The 12,137-nt window shown below is 37.7% G+C and overlaps 2 pseudogenes across 2 annotated transcripts in view; both read right to left on the bottom strand.

Moving 5' to 3' along the window:
• Window positions 1-6,323, bottom strand: part of LOC308430308 (very-long-chain 3-oxoacyl-CoA reductase-like) — a 51,904-nt pseudogene extending 45,581 nt beyond the window's left edge. Inside the window, exons 1-2 of the transcript in view lie at window positions 6,296-6,323; window positions 5,108-5,237 (exon numbers count right to left, since the gene is read on the bottom strand). The product of the transcript in view is annotated as a very-long-chain 3-oxoacyl-CoA reductase-like (transcript). The remainder of the gene's footprint in view (window positions 1-5,107; window positions 5,238-6,295) is intronic.
• Window positions 6,324-6,422: 99 nt separating this feature from the next.
• On the bottom strand, window positions 6,423-11,677 carry LOC308430307 (large ribosomal subunit protein uL30-like 1; annotated as a pseudogene). The gene is made up of 2 exons: window positions 11,617-11,677; window positions 6,423-7,094 (listed from the first exon to the last, which is right to left on the bottom strand). The product of its transcript is annotated as a large ribosomal subunit protein uL30-like 1 (transcript).
• Window positions 11,678-12,137: the final 460 nt, after the last annotated feature.

Here is a 12,137-nt window from a genome sequence, read left to right as displayed (position 1 = left end):
AAACCCCTAGCCAGTCTAACTAAAGGGCAAAGAGAGAGTATCCAAATTAACAAAATCAGAAAGGAAAGTGGTGACATAAGAACTGAAACTAAGGAAATTCAAGAAATCATCAGATCCTACTACAAAAACTTATACTCCACAAAATTGGAAAATCTGAAGGAAATGGACGAATTCCTAGACAGATACAAGGTACCAAAGTTGAACCAGGACCAAGTAAACCATCTAAATAACCCTATAACACCTAAAGAAATAGAAGAAGTCATCAAAAGCCTCCCAACCAAAAAAAGCCCAGGTCCAGACGGGTTCAGTGCAGAATTTTATCAGACATTTATTGGGGATATAACACCAATATTCACCAAGCTATTCCAAAAGATAGAATCAGATGGAATATTACCCAACTCATTTTTTGAGGCTACAGTAACCCTCGTACCTAAGCCACACAAAGACCCTACAAGGAAAGAGAACTTCAGACCAATCTCACTTATGAACATTGATGCAAAAATATTCAACAAAATCCTTGCAAACCGAATCCAAGAACACATCAAAACCATCATTCATCATGACCAAGTAGGCTTCATCCCTGGGATGCAGGGATGGTTTAACATAAGGAAATCCATCAATGTAATCCACCATATAAAAAAACTTAAAGACCAAAATCACATGGTCATCTCACTAGACGCTGAGAAAGCATTCGACAAAATCCAACACCCCTTCATGTTAAAAGTCCTGGAAAGAACAGGAATCCAAGGCCCATATTTAAACATAATAAAAGCAATATACAGCAAACCAACAGCCAACATCAAACTTAATGGCGAGAAACTTGAAGCAATCCCACTAAAATCAGGGACTCGACAAGGCTGCCCACTCTCTCCCTACCTATTCAACATAGTACTGGAAGTCCTGGCTGGAGCAATTAGACAGCAAAAGGAGATCAAGGGGATACAAATCGGAAAGGAAGAGATAAAAACATCACTCTTTGCCGATGACATGATAGTGTACTTGAGTGACCCCAAAAATTCCACCAGAGAACTCCTACAGCTGATAAACAAGTTCAGCAAAGTGGCCGGATACAAAATTAACTCAAACAAATCAGTAGCCTTCCTATACTCAAAGGACAAACATGTGGAGAAAGAAATTAGGGAAAAGGTACCCTTCACAATAGTTACAAAAACTATGAAATACCTTGGTGTGACTCTAACTAAGGAAGTAAAGGACCTGTATGACAAGAACTTCAAACCTCTGAAGAAAGAAATTGAGGAGGATCTCAGAAAATGGAAAGATCTCCCATGCTCATGGATTGGAAAGATCAACATCTTAAAAATGGCCATCCTACCAAAAGCAATCTACAGATTCAATGCAATCCCCATCAAAATTCCAACCCAGTTCTTCATGGAACTGGAAAGATCAATGTGCAATTTCATCTGGAATAACAAAAGACCTAGAATAGCGAAAACCATCCTCAACAACAAAAAAACATCAGCGGGAATCACTATCCCTGACCTCAAGCTATATTACAAGGCAATCGTGCTAAAAACTGCATGGTACTGGTACAGAAATAGGCAAGTAGATCAATGGAATAGAATAGAAGATCCAGAAATGAGCCCTCATGTATATGGTCACCTGATTTTTGACAAAGGAGCAGTAAACATTCAATGGAAAAAGGACAGCCTATTCAACAAATGGTGCTGGTCCAACTGGCACTCAACATGCAAAAGAATGAAAATAGACCCGTTCTTATCTCCTTGTACAAAGCTCAAGTGTAAGTGGATTAAAGATCTCCACATTAAACCTGATACACTGGAATTATTAGATGAGAAAATAGGGAAAACCTTAGAACACATAGGCACAGGAGAAAATTTCCTGAACAAAACACCAATGGCTCAAGCTCTAAGGTCAAAGATTAACAAATGGGACTTAATGAGATTGCAAAGTTTCTGTAAGGCTAAGGACAGCGTCAAGAAAACAAAACGGCAACCAACAGAATGGGAAAAGACCTTTACCAACACCACATCAGATAGAGGCCTAATATCTAAGGTGTACAAGGAACTCAAAAAGCTCAACACCAGAGAATCAAATAACCCTATTAAAAAATGGGGTACAGAGCTAAACAAATCTTTCTCAGTTGAGGAACTCCGAATGGCCGAAAAACATCTGAGGAAGTGCTCGACATCCTTAGCCATCAGGGAAATGCAAATCAAAACAACCCTAAGATTCCACCTCACTCCAGTCAGATTGGCCAAGATCCAAAACTCAGATGACAGCAGATGCTGGCGAGGCTGCGGAGAAATAGGAACACTTCTCCACTGTTGGTGGGGTTGCAAGCTAATACAACCACTCTGGAAATCGGTCTGGCGATACCTCAGAAAATTGGATATAGTACTACCTGAAGACCCAGCTATTCCACTTCTGGGCATATACCCAAGAGACACTTTAATACACAACAAAGATATATGCACCACAATGTTCATAGCGGCTCTATTTATAATAGCCAGAAGCTGGAAGGAACCCAGATGTCCTTCAGAAGACGAATGGATACAAAAATTGTGGTACATATACACAATGGAATACTACTCAGCCACCAGAAACAATGACTTAACCAAATTCTTAAGAAAATGGCTGCATCTAGAGAAGATCATCCTGAGTGAGATAACCCAGTCACAAAAGAACAGACATAATATGCAGTCACTGATAGTGGGATGCTAACCCCAGAGGCTTGCACTCCCCCAGAAACAACTCACAGACTGTATGAAGTCCAAGAAATAAAGAAAACAAAAACTATACATATATTCACAAAACAAGAAGACTTTGACTATTTCCACGTTGCGTTTTGTTCTGCATGTACTGTACGCTTATTGCAACTAGTACGTTTTCAATATATACTGTCAAGCCCTTGAAAAAAATCAAGTACCGACTAAAAAACACATTCACATGGTTTTATGTAAAATTTATTTTAATGTCTGAAAAAACAGTACTGACAAATATGTATAATTTTAAGCAAAAAATCTTTAAAATCTTTACATCTATCTTTGTTTTGAAAAATAAAATCGTTTAAAAAAAAAAAAAAAAAAAAAGGTTTTCAATGTTTATTGTTTTTCTTCTCATTTCTATTATCTTCTCTCCCCAATGGTAGTATCTTCACCAAGGCATCAAAGAAACCTGTGGCCCAACTGAGTAGATTTCTGTGCTTTTATTTGGTGTTGTTTTACAGAGTTTGTATCTTCTTTAAGTGAAATTAAATTATATTTAAAACTCTACAAAAAAAACCCCCTTATGTTAATATATAATTTGCATATATTTGCATAAAACAAATAAAATGACATTCTTAAATTCATCTTTGCTCTTTTTTTCATACCCAGTACCAAACTTTAAACTTAAACACATTTTAATTTTAAAATGAAATAATTTAGCAGTAGATATTTTATATATGTTTCAAAATAACTGTCCTGCCTAGAAGACAATAGTTTAGAAACATTGTTAGAATATTAGAAGATTAATTTAAAAAGCTTACAATGTGGTTCAAAGTAGGTATTTGCATATACTTCATTTAAACAAATTTTGGTGCTAACAAGAGTTGGTTTTATTTCTTTACATTTTCAAAATATTGTGAATTTCAGGCTCTTATGTGAGTAGTGCTAAGGTTGTAATAGTTTTTATGTTGTATTGGATATGACTGTCAAGGTCACATTCAACAGGTTTCATGTGAGACTCCTGTCTAAAGTTCCAATTCATTTTGTTTCATTCAGCAGTCCTCACCATTGAGAAACTGCATCCAAACTTCTGGAGAGCTCTGATAATACATGAGAGGCCTCATTCCTCAAAATAAATGCATTTGCAAATGCTGTTGTTGCTCTAGATAAGCTATGTTTTCAGGCATAAGGAAGGGAGAGAGTGAATACAGCCCAGGCTGCAAGGCAAGGACAGGGGAATGAATGTACAAAGGTTGCTGCCAGCCCTGTCCACAGAATGACTTTCTTAATTGATTCAAATTTAGTTTGGGTAAGTTTTTTTTCCCTTTCAGGTTATTTGGTTGAGCTGTACCAAATGCCAAATTGACAATGAAATATTAACCTACCTTTGGAGAAAGAAAATAAAATTAGTACAGTCAATAGAAAATAATCCAGTTGGGATCTGATGTGCTAGAGCTATGGTCAGTGCACTTCCAGTCTTCAGGGCCTAGACTCACTAGTCTACAGAATTGTCCTGTGTCAGTATTTGTTCAACACGTGAGCATTTTAGTAGATAACCGAGTGATTTTAAGATACCTTTGACACTTTTATGGAAATAAGAATATTTGTTAGATTGTCAAAGCCCACATCTAAAATGATTTTGACACTTAAATGTATTTTTTCTTTAGCATATTTACTAATAAACATTTTAAGAAACAAGGAAAATTCCTTTTTGAAATTGACTTAACATGCCCTTCCCAACAGTTACTGAAGGAGAGAGGTTATTGTAGACTTACATAACCAAGGTTGTCGACTTTGACACTTGGTTCGGTAAATTTTAAGCTGACAAGTATCGGTCTGGTGTTATCATGCTGCAACTAGTTCAAATTTGGTAAACATTTTATTTTTTAATGTTTAAAACGTTTGAATAGAAAATTGTTGGTAATAAGAAAATTGTTCACAGGCAGCACCAGATGGCCTGACCTTTGTGAAGATGTCCTATTTCAGACACCCAATTTCTTGAAAAGTTTCGAGTTTCCAATTTTCTCTCTGTACTCTTCCTTTTTTTCCCATGAGTTTCAGATTTTTCGGAGAGAGAAAAGTGTATCAATACGTTCTTTAGTGCTGCTAAAATTATCAGTGAGCAGCTTGTCAGACAGTGATGTGTGAATCTGTTTTGTACGCTTTTCTCCAAGGCGAGCATTATTGATGGTAAGAAACACTTTCTCATTTTTAACCTTAAAACCTACCCCATGGGAAAGATGTGTGTTTAATCTAGGCACTGGGGGAGAAGGTAACACACTATTGTGTTTTCTAGCTGACTTTTTTTCCCTGTTTCCTTAAGCATTAAGTTTGGAACAATGAGCTCTCCTATTTCCCCTTGATGTTCATTACATGCTTTCAGAGCCTCATTATATGTTGTGGTTTAGGCAGAATCACACCTCAGTTTTAAGAATGTCTGAATTAGGAGTGAGACATTCTTTATTACGTTCATTAATGCCCTTTCATCCAGGTCCAGCATGCAATCAGCTGCTGCAGCTATGCGAGGGTAATTTACTCTACTAATGTCAACTGGGAAACAGGAAATAAACCGGGTTAATGTAAATGTGATACTTTAATGTAACCACTAACGTTAAGTCACTAATGTGATTCTCTCATTTGCTATTACTTTCAATTAAGTGTTCCCAAACAATTAGCTTTTGAGCCACATAATCTTATTTATAGCATATATGTTTCCTGATGAGAAAAGAAATTACCTCTGGGAAAACTGAATCTCAAACTTTTAATTTAGGTCCTAAATTCAGAAATATTGCCTCAGTTGGACTTTCCTTTTCTTAAAGCTGTGATCTGCCAAGATAGTATAAGCCTCCTAAAATACCCACTGAAGCAGTGGGTGCTTTGCACACTCACAGAAATAAAGTCAGACAAGAATGTTTTTTTGCAAATAGAATTAAGTATATTCAGGCTTTTCAAACATTTCTCATATAGACAACTTATGATTGTTCTGTGAGGGTGTATTATGTGTATGTTGTGCATTCCTATTTCTTTAAGAGCACAAAGTTTTATAGCAGTGATAAAATCAAAATAATGGTTTCTCAGAAAATTGGGAATTGATGTACTTCAAAACCCAGCTATACAATTCTTAGGCATATATTCAGAGGAAGTTCCACTCTAACACAAGGACACCTGCTCTAGCATGCTCATTGTGGGTTTACTCATAACAGCTAGAAATTGGAAACAACATACATGTCCCAGAAGAACAGGTAAACAAAATATGGACATTTACACAACGGAGTATTACTTAACTGTTTAAAAAATGACATCATAAAACTTGTCGGAAAATGAATGAAATTAGAAAGAAAATCATTTCTTTTTTAATCCCCTACCCTGACAAAATAAAAAATAAAACCAAGAACCCCTTCATCCAGATTCAAGCCCCTTGGGCTGCCCTACTGCTTTAAAAGTCTTGGAGGGGATGGGAGGGGTATTTTGGGGCTAGTTGCCCACTCAACATTAAACACTAAGATAGAAGGCAGGGTCATTTCTCCTTCCACAACGTTGATTTCAGTGACAGCCAAAGTCAACAATCCTTCCTTTCCACGGAACTTGGCTGTGTTAGATGTCCTCACACGCATTACTGTGACTCTCCTGGACCATTATTTCAGTTTTCAAGGCAGAAAAATAATCTTCTCTGAAGATACCTGATAATTTTAAATAACAAAAACATTCCCAATGCGTGCTTTTGAAAAACCTGCTCTAGCTGAGCTGCCAGATGAGCTGATGGACGCGGTCACCCCGGTAACCCAGGTGAGCCCATCTCCTTGAGGAAGCCCACTCTCCTCTTGGTAGCACGATGGGGCCACAGAGAGGTGGAAAGGGAACAGGAATGAAGAGATCTCCTGGAAATGCTTCCCAGCGAAGGCGATTTCATGGATGAGGTCTTCCAGGCAAAAGACACCAAATCTCCCCAGGTGCTCCTCAATTACTGTGCTGTCAGTCAAAGAAACAGTCCTATCGTTAATTTTTGTTTGTCCATGTTTCAAAATGAGTTTCCAGACAGACTTTAGATTTGGAAATCCCCAGGTCACATAAGGCTCCACCGTGCACAGCATGTTTACACTCTGAGGGATGACTTTGAGAAAGACACTGCTGAACATTTTCTTCAGGCCAAGTTTCATGATGGTGCCCTTTACCAATACATTCACCCCTTCATTCCTTTTTATGTGTATAACAAAGGCCAAAGAGTATTTATCAGGCACCTCCCAAGCATGAGGGACTTTACTTCTAGTCGCTGGACGCTCACCTTGTCATGTTGCTGCCTCCAGGAATCATGTTCGGAAGATTCTAGTCATCTAAATCTGAATTCTCCCTCCCCCCTCTTTTTCTCTCTCGGGCTTGATAAGCCTTCCTCTTTTTCAGGAGATTTTTCTGGAACCAAAGGGGTCTTTCCCCCCCTTTTTCTGACATGTATCCGATGCTCCAACTACTGCCAAGAAAATCATTCTTAATGAGGGAATCCATGCCCAGGAAGACAAATATGGTACATATTCACTTATAAGTGGATATTATTAATTAGTAAACAATAACCAAGCTACAATTTTTATACCAAGAAAGATTAGGTAAATATGAGAGATATTTGTGGAGAACATATGGATATTCTTTAGAAGGGGAAATAGATTTTATGAGCCAACTGTGGGTGGGTAGGAATGGGAATGGGAGGGATTATGTCAGCTTGGGAAAAATGGGAATTCAGGGAGAGACTTAATGGATAGATAGCTTTGGTGAGTATCCGTGGGAGGATAGTGTAGAAACTTAATGTAGTAAACACTTATTGGAGTCGACAAAGGTGATCCAAATGAGGAATACTAGTACCAGAGGACATAGAGTCTCAACTGGCCCTTTCTTGTAGCCAGGCAAGGTTTTCAGTGAAGGGACTGGATTATATTCAGTCATTGGGTTATTGGGCTAAGAGAGTTCCATGGAAATTTCCAACAGCTCAGTGTGATAAGACAAAGGGTTGCTCGTATCAACCTAACAGCAAGACTCCAGTGCCAAGGAACCCATTCACATAACTCATTGAACATAGAGAAGTTGAGCTGGTCTTCCTATTTTCTAGGCTCTTGGGTGCAGGCAGGTACTTGGTATACTAATAAAGAGAAACACATTTACCAACACAGTCATGAAATGTTTGAACAATCCTGCCTGCAAAATATGCTAGGGCAAATTGTGAGAGAAATCAACCCATTTCTATTTTGACTTAACAGTCACTCCATGAGAAGGACCCCATACCCCAAACTAGAGCCTTAATAGCCCATAGACCTAGGTAAAAACAAACAAGATAGATCTTAAAAATCAATAGAATGATTCCTAAAAATATTTTGTTAAACTCATAGATCAGTGCCTTATATAGTCCTCATCAAGGAGCAGTTTGGGATAGACCTTGTGTGGAAAGAAAGTCTAAATTGAGGTCTTCATTAAATCTCTCCCCTCAGATGTCAGGATAACTGGTAGAAGAGGACCAGAAAGGTTGTAAGAGTCAGATGAAATGGAGAACATCAGGATAACATAGCCCTCTGAATAAACTATGCAAGGTGCATGTGAGCTCACAAAGGCTGAACCAACAAGCATGAGACGGCACAGGGCTGCATAGGTCTTCTGTGTAAATATTATGTCTATTACCTTAGTATTTTTATGAGACTTCTGGGTCTCTGATGCTATTGTCTTCTCTTGGAACTCCTTTCTTTCTGTTGGGTTGCTGTGTCCAGCTTAAGATATGAAAGTTTTTGCTTCAACTTATTATATTTTAGTCTGTCATGTTTGGCTGTTATCTCTTAGGAATCTGTTCTTTTCTAACAAGAGACAAAAAGAGTTGGGTTGGATAGGAGAAAAGGTGGGGTGGAACTTGGAGAAATGGAAGGAGAAGAAACTATAATTAGTATACATTGTATGAGAATAGAATGAATTTTCAACAAACTTATTTTATTTTTATTTATATGTATATGTGTGCATGCTTGTATGGCAGTATATACACATATGTATGTGTGCAGATGCCTATGGATGATAAAAGAGGGAACTAGGTTTTGTGGAATTGGAGACAGAGATCATCCTGATTCATCTGAAGTGGGTGCTGAGACCTGAACTCTGTTGTTTGCAATAGTGACATTTCTTTTTAACCAATAAACTATACATCTATTATAATTCTTATTTTTATATAAATATTTGTAAGAAGAGTATATTGTAGAATTTTGGATTAATTTTATTTCATAAAAACCAAGACATAATTAGTATGTATGTGACTTTGATAGATGTTTTAAAAGCTTTAATAGTGGGTTTGTTTTTTTTTTTTTTTTTTTTTTTTTGCAGCCACATAGTATTTCCTCGTGTTCTGATAATAGTTTCCCTAGTAAGACATGAGGTTTGCCTTAAAAACCCTTACTTTGTAAATCTGAAGTTATATAAAACACACTACATTTAATATTTCTGTTTTTTTGAAAAAATTATACAGGGTACTTCCATATTTTGTGGAGAGATAATCATTGCATTCCAATAGACAAAGACAACCACTCAAGGTCCTCTCATTCCTCGTATATGGTTCTGTGGAGGATTGAGGGAAAAGAGCAATTCTTCCCTTAGTCAATTCAAGAAGATTAAAACATGTCATTACTGATTATAAGCCTTACAGGGGAAATGGGAAAGTATAAGAAGGCAGTATTCTCCAGTCTATTCTAGCTAGAAAATACTCTGAAAAGGATGATCAAGGGAGGACTCCCACGATAGAAAGAAACTTAGAACGATTGCTTACATAGGCCAAGGGAGGAATAAGTGTGAACCATTAGTTTGAGCAGACCTGACCTTCTCAACAGGATCTGTAACATTAACTGTTGTAGGGCCTGGGTGGGATGTGAGAAATAGGGGAATGTCAGGTTTATTTGAGAAGAACAAGTCAGATCTTAGAAGTCAGCTTTGATTTTAAAGGCAATGGAATGCAACTGGTACACATTTAAAAAGGAAGAGTCCCATGGGATGTTTAATAAAGATATTCTTGGCTGCTATGCAGAGGCTAGAGCAGCAATGGGAACCACCATTAATGGTCCACCTAGTAGATACTGTTGAAGAAAGCTGGCAAGTTAGCCATGATAGAAAGCCATGAATGACTTTGAGATACACTGGAGTAGGATTAACGTGGTTTTATGATTAATTAGCTGTAGACAAAAGAGAAAAGGAGGTAAGATTGTGGATGTATACAAACAGGAAGCAAACTGGGAGGAAGTCATAGGATCATGGTAGTTATCTTTTGTTTGTTTTCATGATATATCTTGTGTAGCCTGCATTGAAAAAATACAGTTATTATGCTGACTTTTGTGGGCCAACTTGACACAATCTAAAGTCCTGGTGGAATGGAACCTCAGCTGAGAAAATTCCATAAGATTAACTACTAAGAGGAAAAATCTCTGGAAATTTTCTTAATTGATTATTGATATGGGATGACCCAGCTCCTGTAGCTAGTGCCAACCAAGAACAGGCGGTCTTTCATGGTATAAAAAATCAGGCTGAACAAGCCATAGTGATCCAGTAGGTGGACATTCTTCAGTGGTGCTTTTGGTCATGGTATTTTTATTACAGAACTAGAAATTAATTTAATGATTAAATATGAGGTATGACAGATCTGAGGATATGTTTTTAGGGACTTCTACTTCCAAAAGTATAAGACTTATGGAACTTTGGGCTAGAAAATCTGTTGAGTACTCAGAGCTAAAGGGGCTGCTTTATGAATGCCTGGGAGATAAGAATACATTCTGATTGAAAAGTTCATGAAAAAAGCTTAGCCTAGTGAAGTTTCAGAGAGAATTTTGAGAATCTGTTTATAACACTTTAAGGGCCGTTCAATATTTTGAATTAGGACTATGTGAATCTGGTGAGCTCGTTCTGAGGAAGCAGCATTGAATAGAAAGTGAACAGAACCACTGAAGTGAAACGTTTGCTTTGCCAAGACAATCAATGATAGTAAATTAGTGATGAAGCCAAGAAATTAGTAGTGATTAAAATGTGATCAACATTACTGAGGTAAAATTTCCTAGAAAAGGTTTCCACAGGGTCAGCTCTCAGAAGTTGTAATTCAGAGGCAATTAACACTGTGTCTTATGCAGAAGAACTTGCTCATGTATCTCCTATGTTGTGCTAGTTTTTAAGGCATAAGGGGAACATAAAGAAACTGAGGCTTGGTACTGTAATAGGCCAGGGTGGCCACTGGTGAAGTTGTAGATTCAGTTGTTTTAGAAGCCCCAGAATTGAAGAGGTCATGCAAAAAAGCCGAGGCTTAGAAAAATGTGGCAGTGACATACAGGATTCCTGAAAGGAGCTGGGGAGACCATAGTGGTAAAGTTGCGTTCCACTTGAAGGGAAGACCTCAGCATTTTGTAGATATCAGTATTAAGGGATGATCACCAAGGACAGCAGCAATTATGGAGAGAGCTAGCCTGAGCCTTGGAGATAAGCTACATGTGCTGTGTTTTGTTTTGTTAAGCTAGTCATCTGAAAAGTAGTAACCTCAATTTAGATAATGTCTCCCTAAAGTTTGCCATTGGACACACCCATGGGGCATTTTTCTTGACTAATTGATGTGGGCGTGCCTATTACACTGTAGGTGCTGGTACCCGTTGACAAATGGTTCTAAAGGGCTTAAAATGTCAGGCTGAACAATCCATGGCAGCGAATCGGTAAGCAGCATTTCTCCATAAACTCCACTTCAGTTCTTGTCTCTGTGTCCCTCTCTGTTCCTGCAGTGATTTCTTCTCATGATGGTCTAAAAGCTGTAAGCTTATAAATCTTTTCCTCCTCCTGTTTCTTTTGGGGATTATATTTTTATCACAGTATTGAAAAAAATCCAACTAAAACAGACCCCTCTCACAAGATTTTATTTGAATGTGAATCATCAGGTACATAATATTACCCGATCTCTTGTTGTAAAGCTTCTTTTTTACGACAATCACACTTTCCTCAGATACACACATGTTGCTGTTGTTACGGAGGCATGTACATAACCCCCATGTATCTCATGGTGATCAATGTCAGAGGCCTTCTTCATATTTTGTTGAGAATATGGTTCATGTTGTTCAGTCCTAGTAAAAGATTGGTTTTTGGTTTTGATACAGGATCTCATGCATCCCAGGTATTCAAGGGTGACCTCAAACTCTTGTTCCCTTTAGCTTTAATTTCCAACACTATTTTTAAAATAGATAGATGACAGAAAAATGAAAAGTACAAATGGACCAAAAAAACAGATTGTGGAAAACAGTTACCATTACTTTCAGAACGCCCATCTTTGCTTCCAAAAAGTGTTGAACCTAGAACAAGAGCTATATCACTCACATGCACATCAACATGTGTCAGGATTTATTGGAAGCTTTTAATATGCTCCCAGGGACTACTTTATGATCAAGATTTGTGTTTGCCACGTTACCATAGTATGGA

The sequence above is a fragment of the Micromys minutus genome, assembly GCF_963924665.1.
Source record: "Micromys minutus genome assembly, chromosome: 15".
Taxonomy (NCBI): domain Eukaryota; kingdom Metazoa; phylum Chordata; class Mammalia; order Rodentia; family Muridae; genus Micromys; species Micromys minutus.
Note: the sequence above shows the minus strand (reverse complement) of the source record. Positions and strands in the feature narration are given on the sequence as shown.